The sequence below is a fragment of the Bactrocera oleae genome, chromosome 2 (assembly GCF_042242935.1).
Source record: "Bactrocera oleae isolate idBacOlea1 chromosome 2, idBacOlea1, whole genome shotgun sequence".
Lineage (NCBI taxonomy): Eukaryota > Metazoa > Arthropoda > Insecta > Diptera > Tephritidae > Bactrocera > Bactrocera oleae.
This window is the reverse complement of record NC_091536.1, coordinates 58,348,931-58,376,323: the sequence shown is the minus strand read 5'-3', so window position 1 is coordinate 58,376,323 and position 27,393 is coordinate 58,348,931. Positions and strand designations below refer to the sequence as shown.

General features: G+C 32.5%; 1 long non-coding RNA gene across 1 annotated transcript; it reads left to right on the top strand.

The window, feature by feature from the left end:
* The first annotated feature begins 937 nt into the window (after positions 1-937).
* LOC118683911 (uncharacterized) lies at positions 938-27,086 on the top strand. The gene is made up of 3 exons (XR_004979736.2): positions 938-1,040; positions 5,637-5,691; positions 26,771-27,086. It is a non-coding gene; the product is annotated as an uncharacterized lncRNA (long non-coding RNA).
* Positions 27,087-27,393: the final 307 nt, after the last annotated feature.

Below are 27,393 nucleotides of genomic sequence, written 5' to 3'. Positions count from 1 at the left end.
AGAGAGAAAGAGTTTCCTGTTTTAAGAGAACTCCTAAAACTGAGTTGAGCGAATGAGATGAAATTGAGTTTTTTATTCTGAGTTACAACAGTGAGTGAGTGGATTTGCAACCCGCAGTTGCTCGCAACTGAAAATTGGTTTGGCTCCGAATAAAAAATTAGTATACCATATTTTATTATAGTGTTAGCCACAAGAGAATGTGGATGGAAAGCATTTCGTATGATACTATGGTACTTACATATTATATTATATAATTAATTTCAGATTTTCTATTACTCGTATCATTATTTGCTTTCTTAGGTTTTCTAACACTTTGTTCTTATAAGGTTAAAATTTATAATTATATTTATAATAATTGTTAGTGGCAAGTGTCTATAGATCTTGTCGAGCATTGTTTTCTTAGTATTTAGCCAAAATTAACACTTCCTATGTAGATAAGCAGTAATTGGGGTAAAATTATGACAAAATTATTTTAATAAAAATTATTCGGAGATTTCGCACAAAAGAATAAATATTTCAAGAGGATTTTGAAATTATTATGATTTTTTATGTTTATTTTAGAAGAGAGATAATTATGTAAGACACAGAAATGTTTAGAAAACCATGTGAAGAAAATAAAATAAAAATACGACATAGGGTTATTTACCTAAAAGAATTTTGACGCAAATATTTGTACGTATTTAATTTATATTTAATTATAGAGATTTTCTTAAAATTTATCTGATTTCACTTCTGACCCTTTAATTTGATGATTTTTAAAATCACTAAAATAAACTCAACCAATATTAAATATTTAATTTAAGAAGACTCAATTTGTATTCAACTGTGCGCACTGCGAGAATGCTCAAAAGGATATAAATACATGAATGTTTATAGATTTAGTATGTTGACTCCAATGCCGGCCATCGTCAATGGCGACGTTTCAGTACGTCGAGATACATTTAGTACTGCGATTGTAAAGAACGTGGTCGGTGGAAACGCAATCCGTTAGTAAAAAACATTCTGAAATGCGGTAGACGAAAGTATTATATTTAGCCAAGGTAAGACTTTTTGTTTCTGCCAATAAACATGAATAACTATTTAAGGCATGTTTTGGAAATGAAAAAGAATATATTTTCCACACCATGATAAACATTCAAAGAGTAATAAAAATCATCATTAAACAACAATTATGTTAATAAAAAGCGAAAAGAAATACTTCTTAAATTTAAACAACGAATTATTTGTGAAAAGTAAGTTTGTATATTTTTTGTGGCATATACGTTTGTTTATCGACGCTAAAAAACGAAATTACTAATGTTGAAGAAATAAATTGTGGTTTGTAAGCTTTTAGAACAGAAGTGCTTATATTTTAGCGAAAAAAAAGATTGAAATAAATAATTTAAAACAATAAAACAAAAAACAAAATAAATAAAAATTAAGTATTTTTGGTGCACATAAAAAGAATACTAAACACTTGTATGGAAAAATAAAAAAAAATTGCTACCAACTGACCCAGCAGTTCACCAGTAACTAAATGATGAATTCTAATCTTAACTTCTGAAAAGCTTAAAATCAGCATTTAAATTGAGTATAAAATTGTTTTTCAGTTATTAAAATGAGAAGAGAAAAGTCTACGAATTAAATATTATAGAGTGTTGTTGTATTATTGTTGTAAAAAAGTTTTTGGATTTAAAAATAAGAAAAAACTTCGAGGTGTTAATAAGCTTGCATGTGAAAGCTTTTAGTTACAGTTACTGAAACATAATTTATGCACAACAACAAGGAGTGAGAAAATTCAACTTGTTTTGTTTTGTTTTTGATTGTCAAGTAACAATCTGCAACCCCCAGTGATATAAAACGGCCAAATCTCATTCTTAACCCCTTTCATACGAAATTTGCATAATGTGTGAATAATGCTTTTTATATTACCATTTGATGTGTTTACTGTTTTTCGCACATGTCGCATTAAAAAGTGAGTGAGTTAAAAATTAAAAATATATTAATATACAAATAAAATGCTGAAAAGTTCTGGAAACTAAATTTTGAAAAAATTACTTGATTAAAGTTGCAAAAAAGAAATAATTATTTTAAAACACATATCTTACAACAGAATTGTATATGCAAAGTACCCGAATTAATAAGTATTAATCTTTGGTTAAAAGTGACTCTAAAAGTTCACTCCGAACTAGGAATAATTAAATGTTTTGAGGGCTCTATTTAGTAATCTGAATACTATATAAAAAATCAAAACTTATGAAAAAGCAACATTTTTTCAAAATTGTGATAGCAAAAATTAAAATTAGTTACTCCTTAATATTTCTAGGAATATCAATTAAGTATGCTAAGATTTTCGAATATAAGTATGATATATAATAGATATGGCTTTAAGTACGAGTCTACAAAAGTTCATAACATAACTGGCATTTTGCGCCACAAAACGAACTGAGTGGAACAAAATGGAGCAATCAGATAAACAACAATGGAAAAAAAATCGAAATTTTCACTTTCACAAATGCTCCAAAAATTTAATTTTTTTAAATGTTTAAAAATTTAGTATCGGAGAAATGTATTTAGAGAGTTTATCTGTATATTGCAAAACGGTTGATCTAACTGTTTCGACCTTTCGAGCAAAACACACGTCATTCAATTTTTCATGCAAGTGAAAAACCTTTGATAGTGCTCGGTTTTGAAAAAAACTCGTCTAAAGGTAAACCAAAAGTGTTGGTTTAACTGATTTGTTACATTTTAAAAGACTGTAACTCAAAAAATATTATTAAATATATATACAAGTATTAATTTAAATTTGTAGTATGTTATTTTGAACCTATCGTAAAAAAATTTTCGATTTTTTTTCATACTGTTTGTTACACTTAAAGTTTAAAGATAAATTTAGTTGGCTTGGTGACGCATTAATAAAGGCGTTCATGTTTCCGAAAATATTACCAAATCAACTTCAAAATTTCAGAGAAACATTTGAATATGCATATGTATACTTGTAAGTAAAGAAGAAGTGAATGTCTTGATAATTCTAAATAGGTCCTTTAGAAAATTGTCTTCCGGCAGTTTACACAAATAAATAATGAAAGATTTATGAGAAAAGAAGTGTTTATTTGCTGTAATAAAAACATTTTATTGCAATTAAATTTCAAAAGTATTCTTCGTAATTACTTAAAATTTTTATTTACTTATATTTCAAGATTAATTTACCTTCCAGAAGAAAATTACTTAGTCATAATTCTACCATATCTGAGGGCTTGTGTGAGATGATACAATACTTCTACTCCAGTGCTAGGTGGATCTATTTGATAAGTCTTCGATTCAAATGCCTTAGTACATTGAATTTTGCTTACAACTATTTCTGAACATTTTTAAGTTCTTTATTTTTCTATATATTTCTCAAAAACAACTTATATAGTAACTCGGTATATGGTAGTGTACTAAGTCATTAAGCTCTGCAGGGGTTTTCTGTTGACCGTATGCCAACAATTCAAGTCTTTCAAACTTATATGAATGTCTGTTAATATGTTAGCCACTCTACCTCTGTTTATTTCTGTACTGCGCTTTTATTCCAATAGGGAAATTCATAAATCACCTTCATATAATATCATTTACGTAACTCAAATAAAAGCCATCTTGATGATTCCCCGATTAGTCGAAAAGAAAATTGTTATTAATGACACTTTTGGTATTTTGAAGAAATTGTACCCGAAAGTGCATAATGAGAATCTGCTTTTAAACAAAAAAACAAGAAAATTTGTACACGCTAGCATTGTAGCGAAATGTAAACAAAATTTTAACTAATCTATCTCCAACTATACCCGAAAGATATTAGTTTGAAACTGATTAATACCTAGTTGAGTTCTAAAGATATGAGTTAAAGAGCCATTGCCAATTTTACCTTATAGAGATTAATCCGAATGTTCTCTCTTTAAAAATTGCTGGCAGGAGTACAACGAAATTAAAAAACTGTAAAGTGCTTTACGTGTTGCAAATTTAGTCTATTGCAAAGGCTCACAGTACTCTGTACTATTTTTAAAATGAAATGTTCTCTCTGCTTATGCCTAGGTCATTATATTATATTATATTCCCATACGAATTTTTACAATTTTTACATAGCTCTGTAGAAAATAATAAATCATAATAATTAATTTAATTTTGTGACTCATAAATGAAATTCTCTTCTTCGTTGACCTGTCAAATGTACCGTACATAGGATTTACTCTCAGTATACTCCGTGATTAATGTCACTTTAAAACTGATTAGTTTGATTGATGTTACTTATGTATAATATCTTTTGTTTATTTTTTGATACTTCAGTTTTCTTAGTACACTGTGATTTATTCATTAGTCTTCAAATTTGAAAAACAGATGTTCAGATAAGATACATATGTCTGTAGTGGCTTATCAATAAAAATATGTTTCTTATTTGGACAGACAATTTTGGTCTGAAAATATTTAATTAAGTACAAAATGTCACATCCGATATTAAATATCCTTAACGAGTTAGTTTATTGTTTTTCGATATATACAATATATTTTTACCAATTTTTCCTGAAGGAATTTAGTACAAGTAAGAATGAAATTTTATTAAATCACCAGCTTCAAGTTTTTTCATGATATTCGGTGAAAAATTGTTTTCTAACATTTCTAATCTGGAAACCTCTCTATATATAGGGTGATCCATTCCGAGGTTCTCTACTTTTTTAAAGAAAAAAACAATAAAAATCAAATCTAATGGAAAATGTTTCTTATCATTATAAAGAACATTATTTGGCATTTATTTTTTGAAGATTATATCCTTCAAATCTTGGGCGCGGCTACGTCTTAGATGGTCCACCCGTTGAGTTCAATTTTCGATGGCTCGTCCAAGCCCTATATTGAGGCGGAATTGTCCGCATAGACTTTAGACTTAAAAAAAGTCTAACAGTGTGATATCACACGATCTTGGTGGCCAATCGACCGGCCTAAAATGTAAAATTATCTGCTCACCGAAGTATTTTCTTAATAAATCCATTGATTGATGCGATGTGTGGGAAGTGACACGTCTTGTCGAAGCCAAATGTCGCCGAGATCACGAGCTTCAATTTCAGACATCAAATAGTAGGTTATCATCTCGCAATAACGGTCTCCATTGACGGTAACGTTCTCACAGGTATCATTTTTGAAGAAATATGCACCGATGATTCCACCGGCCCACAAACTACATTCAACCGTTGGTCTATTCGGTCAAATATTATCCAATATGAATGCTGGGTCTCAAGATGGGTGATGGTGTTGCGAGTAGTACGCTCAGTAAGTCGATTATGTTGACCATAAGTTGAGCGAAGCGCGCGACACATTAACGTGAATTTTCGTAATAAAGATGAACAATTTTTAAACGATGTTTAGGCGTAAGTCTTTCCATGATGAAATGCCAAACAGTACTGAACAAAAATAATATGACAGCTTGACACGACTCACGCATGATCTGTCAAAAAAAGGCTATTGAAAAAATTACCTTCATTTCGATCACCCTTTAGTAGTGTATAAAACGTATTATTTGTATATACTCATGCATTTTGCAAATATCAAGAGAAGAAGTATAGTGAATTACATATAATATATGTGGGTTCCTTTATAACTATTTTATTGTTCTTTATACATATATTCTTCAGAAACGAGATCCTGGCTCGACTCGCTGACGACTTGATGTGCAATGTCCATAGTTCGGTAAGTTTTTATGAATCTTAGGCAATTCGGTCCAACCTAACGATCGTTCGTTATGATGGTCGGGAATGCCGTTAATTAATTGAGGGATTTCAGCAAATGTCCAATGTGTATAGGGACTTGTGGTGTCAATACGCTAATGGATTTCGGTATCAGTGCTGCCACTATAGTCCGATCCCACATGTATATATCTACATTTTCATAAATAAAAATGAAATGAACACGTTAGTTTGGCCGTATGTATGTACTAAATGTATAATTTTATGAAAATATTTGAAATCACAATTGTCAATTGAATACTAGCTGCTCTTGACACACCGAGAAAAATTATATGGTTTCTCAGTGTGTTGTGAAGAAGCGTAATCACGGATATGATTCAGACTCTATTATCTCTGAATAATGTCCTAGTGTGCTTGAAAATTATGGATTCATACAATCTAAGTGAGAAAATTAGATAGAAATAAAACCGAAGCATACTTGTTACAGAAGAGCTAGAATTAGCCTTTTTCAACACCGAAAGCTTTGAATACTTTTTGATAGTTTTTTTTTTAAAGTAAAATGCTATTATCATTTAGGAAATAGAAAATAAATTAAAGTCATTAGTTACTTAGGTTTATTTTAAAGAATAATTTTTGATTTATGAATAGTCACACCGATATCTTCGTGTTCGTTCATTCCCCATTTTTTAATAATACTCAATTTACATATAGTTCTACTTATCAAAAAGTTTCATTATAATAAAGATACAAAAATGACGCAATACGTGTTTAATCTGGCTAATAAAGTTTTTAAATTTTTGCTTTAATATTTAATTTTATATTGGTATTTTAATTTGCGATGTTTGACTTTCCTAATAGTAAACTTAGTTTCTTTCGCTTCGTACGTAATATTAACATAGTGAGGAATTTAGCTGTTCGCTTATACTTGCATAAAATATCGTGTATAATTAAATTAAGTGCTCTGAGTTAACTTATTTGTTGAATTTCAATACTTTTTCGATCTAAAATATCTTAATATAGCTGTTACCTTAATGAGGCTATTAGCATCAGCCTAATATAGTTATAAAAATTCCATAATTCTAATGCAAATAGTATAAATTAAAATTAACCTTATATATTAATATTTTCCAAAGCAAAGTGATATTAGTTAAATTGGGTAATCGTTTTATTGTAAAACTAGCCATCTGTGTATTATTTTCCTTTAATTTCTAATTTCAGTTCTGTCAAATCAGCTGATCAAAGTGCTTGCTTATTAAACCTAATACAATTGTCCATGAGAAAACAAATATTATTCCACAGATATACATATGTACATGTTTACGCTCTTGAGCTCGCGAACCACATATTTCCGGTGAAATTGTACCAACTGCCAATACAAAGTACATTGCATAAACAATGCAATCGAATTAGACTTTCAAATGCAATCAGATTGTATTGAGCGAAACAAGCGCTTGCCACTATTAATCGGTGAAAGAATTTACAAAAGTTGGGGAGTGTGAATTAACATAGGTTCGATGTGGTCGCAATAATGTGGGGAGAAATTAAGTTAATTAACCCTAACTTACAATTCACACACAAACAAGTAAGGAAGGGCTAAGTTCGGGTGTAACCGAAGTTATCTTGAATAGTAACACAATTTCCCACCTATGTAAGTACACATAGGGTCAAACATTTTTTAAGTCGGGATGTAAGCAATAATAATTATTTATTATACGAATATGTCGGCCAAGACTTAATGTGTATGTTTTTCACATAATGTCCGAAGGTTTTCTTTGCACAAACTGAATAATGCTTTTACAGTGTGTGATGGTATTCCGTTACGTTGGAACCAGTAACCGTTAAAATATTTTTCACGCATACTCGTTTTGTTTGATGAAAATATATTGTCAATACGTTCTTATTATTATATGGTTCTGTGCTTTACAAAATTAAGTTCTCATTTATCGTGACAAGCTGTTGTTGGACGACACCTGCTGGCCAAGATATCCACAGTTAACACAACTGAATTACTATTTCCGAAAAAGGCAACACCATTTGAATGTTAGAGTTGTACTGAACTCAACATGGCCATATACTCAGTTGAATAGTTAATGATATTCAAACACACGTGGAATGTACAAAAAACTATCCACTAATTGTTGGTAAATCAATGATTAACTTTTAGTATCATTAAGTAATTTGCTAATTGATTTGTGTACTGACCCGTTACCACAACGAAAACAATATTTTATATATACAAAATTACATAAATACCTACTTGATTATATAGATGACTACTGATTACTCTTACCGTTGTCTATAGTTAGTTTTTCAACCACCTCTCAAATTGAGAGTTTACAGAAAATCAGTTTAATAAAGCGCAACATAGACTTTTCCTTCTTTCGCCAGGAAGAGGCTTACGGCTGATAAATCTAATAGGCCAATTCTAATAAATAAAGTGTAAATAGTTAGCGGATGAATTCATAAATCCCTAGCAATAACCATAACCGTTCTCGATATTTGAAAAAAGAAACAAACGTTCAAATATATTGAATGAGAATTACAAAGTAAATACCAGAAAATATAGTTTGCAAACAAATCAATCCGTGTTCAATAGTATGAATACAATTATGAATATAAAAAAAGGAGTATTTTTTTCTTAAAAAATAGGCTTGGCATGTACCTAGATATAAAAAATTACGTGTCACTTTTGGTCTGGGGTAAACTCCTACACTACGGAACAGATTTTTGTTAAATTTAGTACGCTGTGTCCAGTTTGATCCAACTTAAAAGTTACGATAGTTTATGTATCAGTTATGTTGCAAGTAAACCAATTCACAAATAAAAAAATATTTTTTCAGACATAACCATGTAGTCAAAATTAAAACAAGGAGTATAATTTTATAATTTTCAATAAAATGCCAAGTGGAAAATTCATCATATTTTTATTTAACAAATATTTATATACTTTTCAAAATTAACCCTCAAATACCATCCATTCGATTATTACACCATCATTAACGTTTTGCCTGGATTAATAGTTAATATGTAGTATTTAATGTACACCATAGCCACAGTAACACGCGGCGAGAACTAAATCTTTTTTGAAATCTTTATAAAGGTTACTTACTTTTTTTCACAATTAGAAAACAGTGAAATCGGTTCTGAAATTTACGTATTTACTTTTGTATAGGAACATTTTTACTAAGATAAATGTCATAATTTAATAGCAACATAGCTCCTTCATTATGTGTAATTTATTACACATGTCTTTACAGCTAAAATAAAAAAAGTATTAGAATGCTGTCCCTGTTAGGTGACGTGAAAAAACATTTATATAGCCGGCTATGTTATATCTACCTATATTGACAATAGAATTTTTTTGTAAGGAAAACTTTCAATTTGTTTTTTTCTTAAGATTATGAGAACTCCTTCTAGACACTGTAGACAATCCATTCCTAGCTTTGTAAAACAGATAAAATAATTCAAAATATTATACTAATAGAAGCACAAAGAATAAATTAACTAATAAACTTCTTTTCATCAATTATTATAGCTAATTTAGACGAAATTGGAGATTGATTATATTATATATTCTCGTATGTACATATATACATATGTATATTAAATTAGGAATCATTACGAAGTCCACATGGATGCCGCAAATTCTTTTTCTTGCTTTTGTAAAATTACCAATCCTATGACAAATGACGCTGTGCTACTTATAGTGTGTTTATTAAAAATTTGTATTAGCAGATTTGCACACAATTATGCGGCAAAGCGACAACAACTTTTTTGTTTACTCATTCATACTTTTATTTCCATTACATTGCACCCATGAACGTGTGTACAAGTGTACCAAGTGTTACCCATGATTACTTCAATTTACAATTGTATTTATGAAGGCATCTTAAAGGTGCTTCCAACTTCGTTTTGTACAAAGTTTGCAATCAAATGGTTATACAATATGTATGAATAGTATGACAACATTAATTTCGAAGAACAACAAAGAAGCTGTGGCTAAGTGATGTGACAGGTGTTTTAGTATTGTCTCAACAGCCAAAGTTAGAAACACAACCGATATAAAATGTATAAAGCCAACCACTAATTATTTTAGAATTAAGATATTTTAGCGATTTAGTGGTTGTACAAATATATTTTGTCATACTTTAGCCAAGCGTAAATTTTTATTTCAGTATGAAATTTTATTAAGCAAGCGCTGAAGAGGCGGAGACCCGAAAGATGTAGTAATACTATGTAAGAGTACACGTGTAGAAAAAACGCAAGTAAATGACTTTCCTGAGAAGTAAATGCCAGAAAGACAAAGAAATAACAAAGTTCCTGCTTTCGCATTTTTGTGGCCACAAAATACGTAGATATTTGTATACATTTCATTTTATATATTCAGCGCAGAACTTAAGAATAAGCGCCCAAAGAGCATAAAGGATTTTATTTAATTCCGAGCGCTATGTACAGTTTTCAAAAGTGTGAGTGCAGGTGCGTTTCGGTGAAAGGTGAAACAGACAAATCTCCAAAAACAGAATATAAATTCGAAAGAAACCATAAAGATACAAAGCAAAATCAATAAATTTAAATAACTGCAAAGTTTGTATAAGTAAAACAGGTCCAACAAAAAGGTAAAAGACAAAACAAAATGTAGAAGCGAAATTCAGCAGAAGAACTCATATAATTAATAAGCAGAAAGCCCAATTCTAAAAAAATAAACAGAGATCCCCATATATTAACACACACTGTAATTTCTACTGTAGTACTGTAAAATGCGCGATTCACACATTTTAACGTTGGCAATGATTGATATGAGCATACGGCATTACAAGCTCGTCACTTTAAATGTATTCGAAAGCATAGGAGGCGGGAGTGGTAGAGTAGTAGTCGGATGTAATCATCGCTAGCGAAAATACTTACTCGTGCTGCTTTCGGCGGCTTAGCGGAAGACCTACAAGATAATTATTCCCAACTTATCGGTACAATACGGACCATTGATTAGTGCAATCAATCACTGGTAATATAATATATGGCATAAATAACTGTATTATGAATATATACAATGAAATTAAAGATTCTATGGTATAAGTACAACATATAATAAATTTAGATTATAATTCTTTTAGCTTGGAAAATTGCAGGTGAACACATAATTAATAAGATTTAAATTATTCATAATAAGATTGTGACCAAAATTTGTATTATTCTAACACATACATATGTTAACATATTTGAAGCTTTTCTATTACAGAGTCGGTTTTATTCTGCTTAAAACGCTCCAAATTATGCTAACAATATTATGAACTTGCTTAATGATTTCTGGTGTAGTTAAGGTTTTTGGTCGTCCTTCGCGTTGATTGTCTTCAAGCCTAGTACGACCACGTTTAAATTCACCAGCCCAAATCTCAACGATAAGTTTTGAAGGTGAGGACTCCTTATACACTTTAAACAATTGTTCATAAATTTTCTTTGGTTTTAAGCCTTTCGAAACAAAGAATCTAATCACTGCGCGATATTCAATTATTTCCATATTTAATAATAATCTGACACGTCAATTTCAAATGGCTTGTAAACAAAGGATTAATTGACATATTGACTTCTAACTTTGCATGTGTTCTCACGACAGATGTACCAACTTGAGAAAAAAAAAATTGGAGCTAGTAGTGATATTTCTTGGTGAGCACCACTCACTTTTCAACCAACCTGTATAATAGAATGATATTGTTCAAATCCAAAAGAAACGGGCTAATCACTATGTGTACTCGACATACTTTCAGGTAAATCAACATTGACATACGACAAGAGAAGTCGACGAGTAGGTGATTCTTACTTAAATGTTTTGGTGACCAACACTACAGTTTCATTGTGTAGCTTAAACGAGTCGATAAATGGATCAAATATTTTTCTTTCATTGGCATTAAAAATAATATCCTGCATCAAATTATCCTTAATACTAATTCGACGTTAAAATGAAACATATTTACATTATATTAGACGTTTGAAGGTCCATCTGTCCATGTTCCCCTGCACACTGCTCAATATATATTTAAATTTATGATAATAACAAATATGCAAATTTCTGGACAGTAAATAATACCACATAAGATTGGAGCAATGACAGTTGACTAAGAATTTTTTATTTACATTATAGAAGGAATTCGGCGGTAATATTTATTATTCAAAAACATATTATTGCCTATTTTGCCATTCATGCAACTTCTGTCGCCAATTCAATTTGCAATCGAAGTAAAAAATTTTGAACACAATGTTGCCAAAAGTAAATTAGCAATTACTAATGACGTAGTAGGGAGATAAATTAAAATCAATCCGCATTTAAAATAGCTACCAGAACTAACTACAGATGTTTAAAGCTCTGGGCGAGGCAAACAGTGCAGAAGTGAAATGCAAACACATTTATTTTTGTAACCCCACTCGCATGGTACAAAGAGGTACCTATGCATATGTTACTGCTACTTACATATATATTTCGACACAGTAAAATTAGCTGACGTGCACTAAACTCGCGTCCTTAGACTTGTCTGTGGCATGTGTTCACGTGGAAGTGGCTGGTCTTGTTTTCCGTAGCGAGACATTAAACACGCCTTGCTAGGCTTAAATTCAAATCGCAAAAAAATCTGAACTTTAAATTACTTTTATAATTAGATAAGCAAATGTACTTAATTTAAATAAATAATGACAGCATTTAGCTTAACATAAACGTAGCTCTGGGTACTTGAGTATGATAAAACGTCTGATAAAGCCTGTGTTGCATAAATTTTAATAGAGTCTGCAATAATTCCTATTGCTGATTAATTTTAAGTTGGGGCCTTGTAGAGGTCAACCTTCTTTCTATTAGCAGCTCAAGACGTTCGAATTGCGCTGCAAAAGACAAATATAAAACAAATTGTAGAAGCAATGAAGCTTTCTGCAGTACATTCACATGTATATGCATTTGTTAATATTTGAAAGCATCAATCCGTTTGCAACATCTAGACACAAGCCAAAAGCAGGAAGCCTGTCCAAAAAATAAATATAGTTTATTTTAAATGAAAAGTAAGGAAGGCTAAGTTCGGGTGTAATATTTTGTACCTGACTTATGGTAACAAAGACACACTATGATTAGACGCTTTCTGAATTTCATTAAAATTAACTAGCACATTGGCCGATATATGTAGTATAAAGTCAACTGGAAGTTCCAAAATACGGGAAATATTCATCAGATTTAACCCATTTTCACACAAAGGTATGTTATTATCAACAATAAATGTTCCCTGAATTTCAATTATATATCTCACAGATTGACCGATATTTTCGACAAAAAGTCAGCTATAGTCTTTTGCGGTATCTGGGAGCTTGAATAGTTATGGTCCGATTTTGACAATTTTTAGACCTGAAATGGCATACCCAAAAAGAAATATTCGTGCAAACTTGTATCCCGATCTATTAATTAATGCTTGATTTGTATACTGAAAAGTGAAAAAATTAGATGGAATTTAAAGTTGGGTTATATGGGAAGTAGGTAGAAGTGGTAACTGTCCGATTCCGAGCACTGACAGATCGTAACATGGGAATGTCAAAGTAATCTTATGTACCAAATTTGGTTGAAATTGGTGGAGTAAGTTCGCAGATATTTCACCTAAATATGGGCAGTACCACGCCCATTGTCCCACTTTAGCACTTGGTCGCATAAAGCTCTTTTGTATCATCTCGAACGTAAAATTTAACGTCTCTGACGTATTTCGTTATTGATTTATCGCAGCACCAAATTACGGGCTTGTATCTTAATTTGCGGCTTACTTATGACAATCAATAAGGTTTGAGTTAATGTTTTGTAGACGTGGAAGTGATCCGATTACGCCCTTCTACGAAGCAGTTCTCAGTTTTTTCTCAAGGAACATGTGTACCAAGTTTCATCATTTTTACTCAGACAGTCAGTCGGATTTCAACTCATCTCATCATCCTGATCATTTATATATGTATAACCCTATATCCAACTCGATTATTTTTAGGTAATACAAACAAATGTTAAGTGAACAAAACTAGAAACATGTTGCAACAGTATAAAAATGTTGCGAGTGAGTTCAACATTCATTATTCGAAGAAATCGTGAATAACTAACTATCAAATTCGGTATCTTCTTAACATATATTGAAGGCTATTATTTTAAAGTCACATTATTTATTGCTATATTTTAGTTAATGTCAGCTAAAATAATATTAAAGACACCTAAATGTAGTGATAATAACACGATCGAAGAGGTTAAATTTAATATATTGAGGTTATGTGGAAAATGTCAACCAATAGATCGAAATTTATTAAGTAAGCGATATAAAGTGACCCGAAAGTACGAAAATATTTATATCAGGTATATGGAGGCTAAGGAAAATATTCTCCCGATTCAACCCGTTTTTGACAACCAGACATACTATTATCAGGAAAGGTTTCTAGTTTTTTATTTAGTTTTTAACAAAACGGCTACATGGGGAGTGAGCGGTATTATACGATTTCACCTATATAACATTATATCTAACTCGATTATTTTAAGTGATACAAACAATCCTTAGTGAAGAAAACTATTATACGCGGTAGCAACATGTTGCAAGAGTATAAAAATGTAGCGAAAGGGTTCAACTTCAATGTTCGAATGTATACGAATAACGTATGGTATCAATCAAAGGATCGAAATTGATTATATTAGGAATATAAGGTATAGACTAAGACAAATTTAATTTATATTGTGCGCCAAGCCATTCATATAACTCGATAACTTCTAAGAAAACGTGTCTACTTAATTTCATTAAAATGTCATACATTTTGGCGAACCTAAACGGTTTGAAGTCAGGTGGAAAGTCGAAAGTCATCATATAGGGTATACTTGAGAAGAGAAATGGAGAAGCTGATGGCATTAATTTTTGACATTGTATACCTAAGCCTAAGTTATTTTCAAGCAATTATATATATATACCTATATATATATGAATAAATTCAAACATACAGATCAAGTAAAGCCAGCCGAACCTTTTAAAATCGTGAATATCAGGTATATGGGGACTAAGGCAAGTTTTCCCCTGATTTTATCCATTTTAGGCACAAAGTACGCTGTTATTAAAAAAAACTACGCTGTCTCAATTCCATTAAAATAGCTCCCGCATTGGCCTTTATTTATTAGGTACAGGGAGGCTAAGGGAAGTATTGATCCCATGTAAAGCATTTTTGACATAAGAGTATATTATTATAAAAGAAACGTTTTTTCTGAATTTCAATAACATATCTCATTAACTGATATTTTGGGAAAAAGTCAGCCATTCGCACTGCGGTCCACACATTAGGTATGTGGGGGCTTGAACAGTTATGGTCCGATTCACATGCCGAATTTAGTTGAAATTGACAGTTGCCCCTTGCACACCATGTATATTATTTAATCATGTCCGTCTGTCTGTATATATACGAACTAGTCCCTCAGTTTTTAAGCTATCTGATCTACTGCATCTGTCCTTTTCTCCCTAAGAAGTTGCTCATTTGTCGTATCGGCCGTTATCGGACCACTATAGCATATAGCTGCCATATTAACTGAACGATCGAAGTAAAGTGATTGGATGGAAAACTTTTTCATTTGACGGAGTATCTGCCATACAAATTGAACGATCGGAATCAAGTTCTTGTAAGGAACCTTAATATTTGTGAAGGGTAGTACAGCTTTGGTGCAATCGAAGTTAACGTTTTTTCTTTTTTTGCTGTTATTTGCAGTACTTTGTCAGTGTCATTCAGCTTAAATGCCACGGAAAAAAATAACAAACATACATATGTACATACAAACACATAGGCGAATCTTATAAAAGCGTTATAATTAAAATTTACATATAACCTTTTTTGCCTTCTGAAATTTATGTTGATTTATACAGAGAAAACCTTTCACTAGACCATTTCAATAAGCGTTCAGCCTCATCCCCTAATGTCGCCGCTATCGGAAGAAACAGCTACTATCGTGTAGTGCATTTTGGTAGAAGCTACTGTCACACGAATCAAAATAATTTTGTTTTGACCGGGTGTGGAAGTAGGCGTGTTCCCAAAACGAGAAAGCAGTCGAAACAGTGGACTTTATCCGGTAATCTGCTCCGAAAACTGTTCATACAGCGCGAGTGGACTTCCTGATGAAGAAGAAAGCTCACAGGGTTCTACATGACGAGTTATTGGGCTGATTCTAATTTTGAAAAACTCACTCGATGGCCAGAAATGTAATTCGAAGAAGAAGGTCATCACTACAACGGAGGTTTCGTCTGAAAGCCTCTAGACTACATATTTTTCAAACTCGTTATAAAAGTAGAAGAACATCTGGGTCAAGTGTATAATTTTTCCTAAATTCTTGCCTTGCTTTTGTAGAGTAAATCCTTACTCGTAAACATGAACAGCATATCTTGATAGGCATAAGCTTTGAAAAAGTTCCACAAATAGCTGCCGAAATAATTGCAATTTGTATTTGCTTGTGATAAAAAAGCACTCACCGACCTGAGTTCTGAAATGATTACTGAGTACTAAACAGTTCCACCTTCCATTGAACGATTATAAGTATATATTCATGATAATTCGGTACACCATATAAATACTCGCTAAATCGAGAGAGTAAACTATAGCTCAACCGCGTTATTTAATTGAATAAAGCTTGAAATGTATAAAATAATAAAAAAGGTAAGAAAACAGTCCTATGCAAATTAATACTTCAAGCTTTCGAAAGACTTACGCAAACACTTTGAAATATGAAAGTTTACTAAAGGTAAACAAAATGATTGGCGGTCGGAACTTGTTGTAAACGACAAAGGGCCATAAACAAAATGACAGAGACACAAAACACTTTGCACCAGGAGTGAGGGTTAGCTCGATAAAGACAAATACTAATAATATCAAAAAATATTGTTGGACAACTATGCAAATGAATTTGGGTGTGTTTATTTGCTACGGTTTGAGCCACAAAACAGAATACTCTTTTCCTGCAAATATAGCAATTTTATTTTCACGCCACATTTTTCGATACAATAATTTTACATTTAGAAAGGCTACGCGTATGATCGTTCGTCCTTTTAGCACTTAATTTACGCATTGCTATGGCAATACATACTTTTAATTCTGTTATAATGGCATCAACAATACAGATGTTGATTTTAGAAACCGAAAATGTTTATTTGTTTTTTTTTATATAGAAAGCCAATACTTTTTTCAGTCAAAAGTTGAGTGTCGTCGAAAAAAGTCCAAATGTCTTTATATTAATTGGAAAACTTTTTAGTATTGCATATCATATAGTATTGTATAAGAACATCTTTCAACAATTTAAATAAATTTTAAAAAATGTTTTACACAACATTTACGCTTTCACACGCCAAAAGTCATTTAATCGATTTCGTAGAGAAATATTAATGGTTGTTAAATCACGGTGGGCATTTATCTTTACAAGTTGCGTGTCTGCCATTTTTGGTTTACGGTGCGCCATATGCTTGCCGAGACAATTTCCCCGAATTTTTGCATGCTTGTATATATTTCCATATTTATGATTGCTTTGTTTTTCTTATACTGAACTAACAAAATAGTGCTATAAGAGGTCGAAAGTTCCTAAAACTTACAAACATTATAGCTTTAGTGTTGTTTACGAAGGTGTTTAATTTTACAATATATATTGTATTCGTTCGGATTTTTAAATCTTGAAAATGATATAAGATAATTCTTTATTTGATACATACGTAAACATTTTGGTTGTCCGTTATAAGTAAAAAGTTAAGGTAAAAAATAATTGATTGGATGGCTGCTAGTATGTTAAGTTCCAAAAAACTATTGTAATATTTATATTTTACGCAAATAACTTACTTACACAGTTACTTACAGGTAACTTTTATACATTTCTAATTATTGTTCCTCATGCTATTCAGGCTATTCATGCCACGTAGTATACGTCACAATATTAAGTAAGTATACACAGGGTGCTCTTAATAGGTACTGATAGCTCGCAAATTTAATACATTAGAGTTTAACCAAAATGATAAACAAAACTGTTTAAAAACCTGTATAAATTTCTCATTCTCATTCGTGTATAAAATCTATATATAATATTATAATACATAATTAATATACTGCATACATAACAAGTAAGCAAGGGCTAAGTTCGAATGTAACATTTTATACCTTCTTCTTAGCCCTTCAAATTCCTTCAGGTGCTGGCAAAACTTTATTACAAAATCTTACGAAAGAATCAAACATCCATTATTCGATGAAATCGTGAATAAATTGCAATACAATTTGGTAAATATAGCACTAATATTGAATCTCATAAACTTAGACTTAGTTTGTTGCTATATTTTATTTAGTTTTTGTCAGCTAAAGGTTTATTAAAAACACCATCAAATGAGACACATGTATGTGATATCTACTCAACTGAGAGGGTAATTTGATTATAATGAGTTGACGTGGAAAACGTCAATCAGAGGAGCGGAACTTATTAAATTAAATATGAGGTTTAGACTAAGGTCTAGACCAATTTCAATGTAATTCAGCGCTAACATCTTTTTTAAGAAAACTTGTTCATTTGATTTAATTACTATACTTGTATTAAATTTTGATCAACAAGAATGATTTAAAGGACGAAAGGGACGGGCTTGGATTGATTTTAAGATTGCTCAGATATACTCGAGAACACATTTTGAAACAATTTTATATATAAATAATACTCACTGACCGACATATTCGGCATAAAACTTGTTAAAGTAATAAAAATCATTACAAGTAATATATGGGAGTTAAGGGTAGTACTGACCCGATTTTATAAATTTTTGCCAATACCAGATACTACTAACATGCCACGGACTAATAAAATGCTCCCACTGTTTCATTAAGGCACCTCACATACCATCACTAATCATATGGAGTAAAGTCAGCCGGATGATTCTGAAATTAATTATGTATGGGCTCAAGTTTTCATTCAATTTTAAATTCTATTTTAGACACAAGAATACACTGTTATGTTAAAACACACTCTCTAATTTTCACTGAGATAACTCGCCTATTGGCCGATATATGCGGTATAAAGTCACCCGGAAGTTCAAAAATCTGTATACTAGATATATGGAAACTGAAGGAAGCATTGATTCGATTCAACCCATTTTTTACACACAGACGTACTATCGTTAGAAAAAGATCCTCTCGGAATTTTAATTATATATCTAAGTTTTGGTTCGATTTGGACAACTTTTGGTCATGGGGTGGTGTACATTAAAGACAGATTCGTGCAAAGCTTCACGCTCATCGATCAGGTTTGAACTCCTAAAAAGTACAGGGGGCAAAACTACGCCTAAAATCAACACAAAACAAGAGAAAACCATAACTTCGGCTGCGCTAAAGCTATAGTACCCTTCACAGTTGCAATATTAAGGCGTGAACTACAAATGGATCATTATAGACGTTTCTTTTTTTACCGAACTATGTTTATTTCCTACCTATTATTTTACCTAGATTTTGTTTTGTACCTACTTATCAGTTAATTAGGGTGTTAAAACTTAATAATTATGTTTCAAAGTTAGTGCTCTAATTAATGTATTTTTAAAAATTTGGGATTTGTTTATTTAAGGGTTAGTTAAATAATATTTTTGCTCCGTACTCTTATGTATGTATTCTTAACACAATTTTTAACTTATTGTCCCAATTACCTACCATTCATACCTTACTTTTGGCACAAGCAAAACAGTTTTTGGCGGATATAAGATAATATTTATTGAAATCTCAAATTGGACAGTATAAATAATTTAATAATCTGATTTGTTTATAGTATATTATTTGTAAAGTGCTTTAATCTGATCACAATGTAAAAATATTGGAAATGAAATTTCCAATTAAATTTCTACCTACAAGTTAAATTACATTTCGGAGAAAATGGGTTCTCTATTTATATCATATAAAAAAGTTGCCCATACAAGAACTTGATTTTAATCGGCCTGTTTCTATGATAGCTGTATAATATAGTGGTTTGATATGAACAATTTGTTCGGAGTTTGCATTACATCTTCTGTCAATAATCCATGACAAATTTCGTGAACATATCTCGTCAAATCAAAAAGTTTTCCAAGCAAGCATTTAATTCCGATCGTTAATTTTATATGGCAGCTACATGCTATAGTGATCCGATATCGGCGGTTCCGAGGGACTAGTTCGCATATATACAGACGGACGGACGGACAGACGGACATGGCTAAATTAACTCAGCTCGTCACGACGATAATTTATATACATACTCTATAGGGTCTCCGCCGTTTACTTTTGGATGTCGCATACTTCGTGGTAAACTTAATATACCCTGTTCAGTGTATAAATATACACTGAAATGTTGGATGATGCTCTTATTTTTATTTTGGATGAGAAAAGTGATAAGAACGCCAGTTTTCAACAGGATAATGCTGCCATTCTTGTTTCTAAGGAGTCTTTAAAATGTTTTCGGGAGCGTAACATTGCACTTAAAAAGTGTTCTGCGGGAAGTTCTGATTTAAGAAAAATCTATAAAGAAAATGTCCAAAGACCACTTTCATGTTGGATATTTAAGAAGCTTGGGAAGATTTTGGTCATACGGAACTGCAAAATTTAGTGAACTCGATGCCAAGTCGTATTTGTGAAGGTATTTATTAAAATGCAGGTTCAATTAATTATTGAAAACTTAATAAATATGAACATGACAACAATTAAGTTGGTGCCTTTAAACTAATATGTACTGTATATGTACCAAATCACTGATAAAAAGAGAAAGAAGGAAGCAAAATTATAATGAGGCTGAGTTTAAACTTAGCTGACCATTCGTCATGGTCTGGCCTGGACAGTGCGGATTCCGAGTTAAGCGTCCCGGCATTCCCGGGCTTAGAAATAAAAAAAGAGTGAATTTAATGAAACTGTGTTGGTCTCTCACCTATTATACGTCGCGATTTTCAGTGAATTATAATATGGAAAAAATCGATGGCTAAGAAAACCGTCCCGGATTTTGCTGGGAAAAATATGGTCACCTAAGTTCAAACGAATATGTGGCACTCTATTACCAGGCGTACCGGTATGAAGTGAGCGTTAAGATACAAATGTGTTGGTAGGGAACATTTGTAGTGAACGAGCCTTAATTTTTTTTCTGTTTGGTTGGCATGACATCTGATAAACATATTCAATAACCCTACAGTCATTGAATTAACAACATCATATATTTCATTATGTCGGAAATGTTATATTTTGTACCGGAAAGTGATGATTTTCGGAAAGCCACATGAATTGAATGTAAGACAAATGGAAAACCGAAAAAAAAAATTTTATTTTGTTTCAAAGACACGAAAAAAATCAGTTTTGCATAGAAAAGTCACTGGCGATGAAAAATTTATTTATTTTAAGAATCCTTAACAGAGAAAATCATGGGTTAATCCAAGACAACCATCAACATCGACAGCAAATGCAATGGTCAATACTTTGAGTATATATTTTTTTCTTTCCTATTTAAAATTAGTATTTCATTTTCACAAAAAAACGCTTATCTTATACCGGTGCACCGTAACAATAATTTTATTTTAATTTTTTGTAATCTCTCTAGTGAAAAACAAGTAAGGAATGGCAAAGGTCAGGTGTAACTGACCGTGATTTCATTCAATGAGGGCAAGAGGATACACTAAGACTTCTTACGTATTGACTGATAGATGCGGTATACAGTTAACCGGAAGTTCCAAAATATTTATGTTAGGTATATGGGGGCTAAGGGAAATTTTGACTTGCTCTTACCCATTTTAATGCGACGTAAGATGAAATAATTTATTCACACAGTTATCGGACTTTTAGTTGTTTTAAATATAACCCTTATATAGGGAGTGGGCGTGGTTATTATATGATTTTCTCAGAATTTTTAAAGATGCTAATATTACTTCTTGTCACCAAGTTTGTTTGATATAGCTTAAGTGGTTTGGAAGATATGTACATTAAGCCATTTAAGGGGCGAGGCCATGCCCACTTTAAAACACGTTTTATCCCTCAGTTGCCATTGCCACTGCAAACTTATGTATTAAATTATCGTTTTGTATCTTAATTCAGTGTTTAGTTATGGCACTTTATAGGTTTCCGTTTAATGGCGTTATGTGGTCGTGGCTCCAGCCAACTGCAATACCAACCTCTCTTATGTGTACCAAGTTTCGTCACAATATCTCAGTTTTGATTTCAACTCATCTCATCATTATGATCATGTATATATATACCATATACCCTTATTACTAACTCAATTATTTTAAGGTGAATCAAGCAAGCGTTCGGTGATCAAAACTATTATACAATGTGGTATCGTATTGCAAGAGTATAAAAATCCATTACTTTCCGTTAGAAAAGTAAAATTTATATGATTTCGTACCAAAAAAATACAGTTTTGTGTTCGCTTGGTAGAGTGTGGTTTGAGCAAGCGTTAAAAATGTCAAAGATGGACACCAACAAAGAGAATGCGGCTGAAAATGTGAATAATAAAAGACCATGTGGAAGCATTTAAACAAAAAGATGCTGGATGGTACCTATACCCACACGTAAAAACCTATACCCACACGCGAAACGAATCAGCGAATCGCTACTGAATCGCAACAAAATCGATCCAATTCTGAAGCCACTTAGTGGTGTTGAAAAGTAGATCACTTACAACAACGGAAAGGGAACATAATAGCGGTCGAATTGCGATGAGGAGGCGAAAACGGTGTTCAGGCCCGGATGATGGTCAGAAAGGTTTTGCTATGTGTTTATTGGAACTGGCATGAAATCATGCCACATGCTGCTCACCTACGATCAAACACCTAATCCAAATATATACTGTCAGCAATTGGACCTGAAGCAAGCAATCCCTCAGAATTCAGCATTGCGAAGGGTATAAGGACATCCCACTATTTTTAGTATTGCCACATTTCAGGAATACTTTGTGGGCTCTATTTGGTTTTCATTGGTCATTGAAATATTTTTTACTATGAATATGGAATGAATATGGTGAAAATCAACTAAGAAGAAGCTGGCTACAGCCCGATGTTAACAACAATTAAAGGCTGCCAAGTAAACATATTGGTAATACAATAAACAAAAAAACACAGGATTAGTTGAGGTATTTCTGAAATAAACATTTTCATCGACATTTCATGTGAAGAAATTATCGTAAATTGAGTTTGAAGATATGTGGAATTCCAACAGGTAAAAATGAGAACTGAAAGCACTCCAAATACGCCAGAGTACAGTACCTTGAAGGTTGGTAACCTTAAAGGTCAGATGTATCCGTATATTATAAGCGACTTTTCATCTCCATAATATTATTTACAACAATTACTACGCAAAGCACTCGGAAATAATATTGGTTGACGTTCTCTAATGAATTAACCAAAAATTCCCTTTGGTTGGTGGTAACTTTTAAGATACTCCCATTAATTTAATAACTCTATGCTCTTCCGCATTCTCATCGCTGTTAATCTTTCGACAGGGCATACCAAGGGTTCAATTATTTTTCCATGCTGGACAAATATTGGCCTTTCGGTGAACTATATTGCAAAATATCACCATTTATAACAACACTGAGCATAAGCGCTTCGGTGGTTCCACTAATGGCGATAACCGTCGACAGGTGATTGAATAAACCAAAGCAAAAGCAGAAGGAGCAAAGTGTGACGCAAATAAAAATAAATGTTGCTCCCCTCATTTAAAAACAGACATTCACGGTGAACGCACAATGTGCTAACATTTTGCCACTAAAAGCCTCCACTTTACACAGTTACTACTCCTTCTTTCATGTTCTCTAACACTCACCTCCTTTCGTATAAATATGTTGACATTAAAAAGCCACTAGCACCGCGTATAAGTTAGCGGTGCAATATAGGCATTGTCTTGTTCGTTTGGATAGCCCCAATTCAATTTCATGCTCCATATTGTCTTTTTTACAATCGGCGAAGTCGAACTGAAATTGGTGCCCGAATTGTTTGCTACCCCAGCGGCCTGATGGTCGTACTATTCATTCGCAATAGGAATATGCGTTGTAAAGGAAGTCGTATACAGAGATATTGGCGTAAATGTTGGAACACGTGTTCTTGGTATTTAATTTAGTACTAAAATATAAGCGAATTTCATACCTTTTCTCACTTTTTTTGAATACTTACAGTTTTAGCTCCGCACTTAAGAAAGACGTATTTACATATAAGGATGGTCTGATAACTACTTGGTGAATGCGTCATTATCGCAAAATAAATTTACTATCGTGTACATACTAGGAATCAGACTGGTAGTTTTGTTTTGACCGAGTGTTAAAGTGAGTGTGTCTTCAGATTTTAGGAAAAAGAAATATCGGTCCGTGTTCTAATTCTGGTTTTTGTTAGATAAATCGCGCAGTGAAACCAATGAACATGAATAACTGATTAAAGTAACTCTTCTCCTTAAATGGAAACACAGATCCGAAGATACACACTAGAAAATAAGGAAATTTCGAAACTGTGGACTACACCCGGCGAACCTTCTGCTTAGTCTACAAACTGCTGCACCAACCGCCGTATTCTTCAAATTTGGCTTCAAACGACTTTTTTTTCTAACCTTAAGAAGTCACTCGCCGAGCAGACATTTAAGTCGCTGCGAAAGTTATTGTCGTCTCAGGGGCTTACTTTGAAGAGCTTCTGAAACTTAGTTTTTCATATGGATTAAAGAATTTGGCTGGGACAAGACTATTGAGTTAAATAAAGACTATCTTTGAAAATAAATCGCCTTTTTTTCAATAATTTCATTTTCATTTGAAGGCTGAGTAATTTAGGTGTTTTACACGAATTAAAATAAAATAAATAAATCTTAAATAATTTAATTGTATACAAAATTAAAGCAGTGCAAATACAGACTAGGAAAGCCGTTACCAATGCTTGTGGCGATATGTTAGCCAAGCGAATATGCATCATTAGAAAGATAATTACAATTCTACGGTGCTATTCCTAAGGTGATGGCTTGAAAGAGAACATGCTCTGAGATTTTTATGCATAATTCAATAGGAATATGTACTCCATTATTTCCGATTGTGATTTTATTGCCAAACCAATATCATCGCCATAGGTTTGGAAATTTTCTTTTGTTCAGCATTACTTGCAATCAATTATCCCCCAGAAACAATCTCCTTGCGAGTGCAAGGATAAGTAGCCAACTAATTTGTCAAATGCTCACGCAATTATATTTTTTATAAGCTCTATATTTTTTTTACATTTCGGCACATTTGCATATCCCAAATCAGTAAGCCTGGCAATTTTTATAAATACGAAATTTATTTGTGTACAAAATTGTCAAATACAAATCTAAGGGTCACCATACACTTCGGAAAAAATGTTCTGAATTCTCACTCATTTTCCATTTTCATTTACCCTTTGGCCTTTCTTTTTATACTCTCGCAACCTGTTGCTACAGAGTATAATAGTTTTGTTCACCTAACGGTTGTTTGTATCACCTAAAACTAATCGAGTTAGATATAGGGTTATATATATATAAATGATCAGGATGAAGAGACGAGTTGAAATCCGGGTGACTGTCTGTCCGTCCGTCCGTCTGTCCGTCTGTCCGTCCGTCCGTGCAAGCTCTAACTTGAGTAAAAATTGAGATATCTTTACGAAACTTGGTAGACATGTTTCATGGTACCGTGAGACGGTTGGTATTGCAGATGGGCGTAATCGGACCACTGCCACGCCCACAAAACGCCATTAATCAAAAACAAATAACTTGCCATAACTAAGCTCCGCAATAAGATACAAGACTGTTATTTGGTACACAGGATCACATTAGGGAGGGGCATCTGCAGTTAAAATTTTTGGCGTGGTAAAAATGGGCGTGGTCCCGCCTCTAATAGGTTTAATGTGCATATCTCCTAAACCGCTAATGCTATAATAACAAAACTCACTAGAAGCAAATGTTTTGAGCACTTCTATTGACGGTGTGAAAATAGTTGAAATCGGGTGGTAACTCCGCCCACTCCCCATATAACGGTACTGTTAAAAACTACTAAAAGCGCGATAAATCAAGCACTAAACACGCCAGAGTCATTAAATTTTATCTCTGGGATGGTATGAGATGACTTTATAGGAACCGCGTTCAAAATTAGACAGTGGGCGTGGCACAGCCCACTTTTAGGTGAAAACCCATATCTTGAGATCTGCTTAACCAATTTCAACCAAATTCGGTGCATAACGTTCTTTTCATGTTTCTATGTCACAGTGCAAAAATGGGCGAAATCGGACTACAACCACGCCTACTTTCCATATAACACCATTTTAAATTCCATCTGATTATTTCACTTTCCACTATGCAAATCAGGCAACAATGACTGTATCGGGATAAAACTTTGCGTGAATAATGCGATTAAAGTATGCCACCTTGTGGCCAAAAATTGTCTAAATCTAACCAAAACTGTTTAAGCCCCTAAGTACTAAATATGTGGACCCCAGTGCCTATAGTTGACCTTCTACCGAAAATATCAGCCAATCCACAAAGAAATCTCAAACGAGTATACTATTTGACTTTGCGAGAGTATAAAATGTTCGGTTACATCCGAACTTAGCCCTTCCTTACTTGTTAGTTATAATATCGTTTTTATGATGCTCACGTATAAACTGCACCATCAATTGGATGACGGTGAACTCAAAGGCAATCGGAGAGTATACGCCTACATTGATGGGGAATGTTCGGAGTAAGTGGATGGAAAGAGCAAGTCTCTAAATATACAAGTAATAATATAAATATTACTATAATAGGCAGGCTGAAAAATGCATATCATTTTTAATAAAAGCACAGTTTTGGCAAAATTTGATTTTCGGTAAAATCATTCAACATATTTATGTCATCTCTATCTTCCAATTTTGCGATTTAGTCTTTGCAGTACGATTGCTGTTTTGCTTGAAAGAGGACAAACTGTACGGCAACCAAATCAGGAGGGTAAACACTTAATTCTGATCGTTCAAATTGTATGACAGCTATATACTTTTGGTACATTCGCTACGTTTTGCACAATTGACCTAATTGACCACTTTTTGTTTCACTATTGATTGACTCAACCAATAATTCATTTATTTATGTATTTTTAGATTGTTACAACTGTAATATAAACAGCTACTTCAGGAAAAGTTCAAGGAAATTTTCGCAATTAAATAGAGTAAGCCCTAGTTACAAAACAAATAAGTTCGGAACAGGTATATCAGCGGATATGAAAGGGTGACGTCACAGGCTGTCGAAGATAAGTTGTTTAGAATGCTTGTACTTTGTAAGATATTATATAAAAGTATTAAGCTATATAACTGTATAACAAAATTTAATGGGTTGCTTGCTTTTGAATTTTGGTGATTTTAAAGTAAGGAAATGTTGAGTTAGGACAACTTTGATGAATATTAATAAACAATAAGTGATGGAAACTCAAAGATTTGAAAAGTGTTCATAGTTTCATTTATACAACGTAACTATATGGGAACATATTATAAAAGAATACTTAGATATCTCCAGAGCTTTTTTAGTAAAAAACAAAAGCGGAAGACTAAATCCAATTTTCATTATACAATATTATCGGATTCGAGTATAAACTGGATTTCATAATTGTTAATTTAACTGTTTCGCTTTGAATTATTTTGTGCACATTACCGTTTGAGTAATTTTGCGCAGTAGTGTATTTCAATACATCATCAGTATTCTGGTAACGATTATGACATTTATGCAC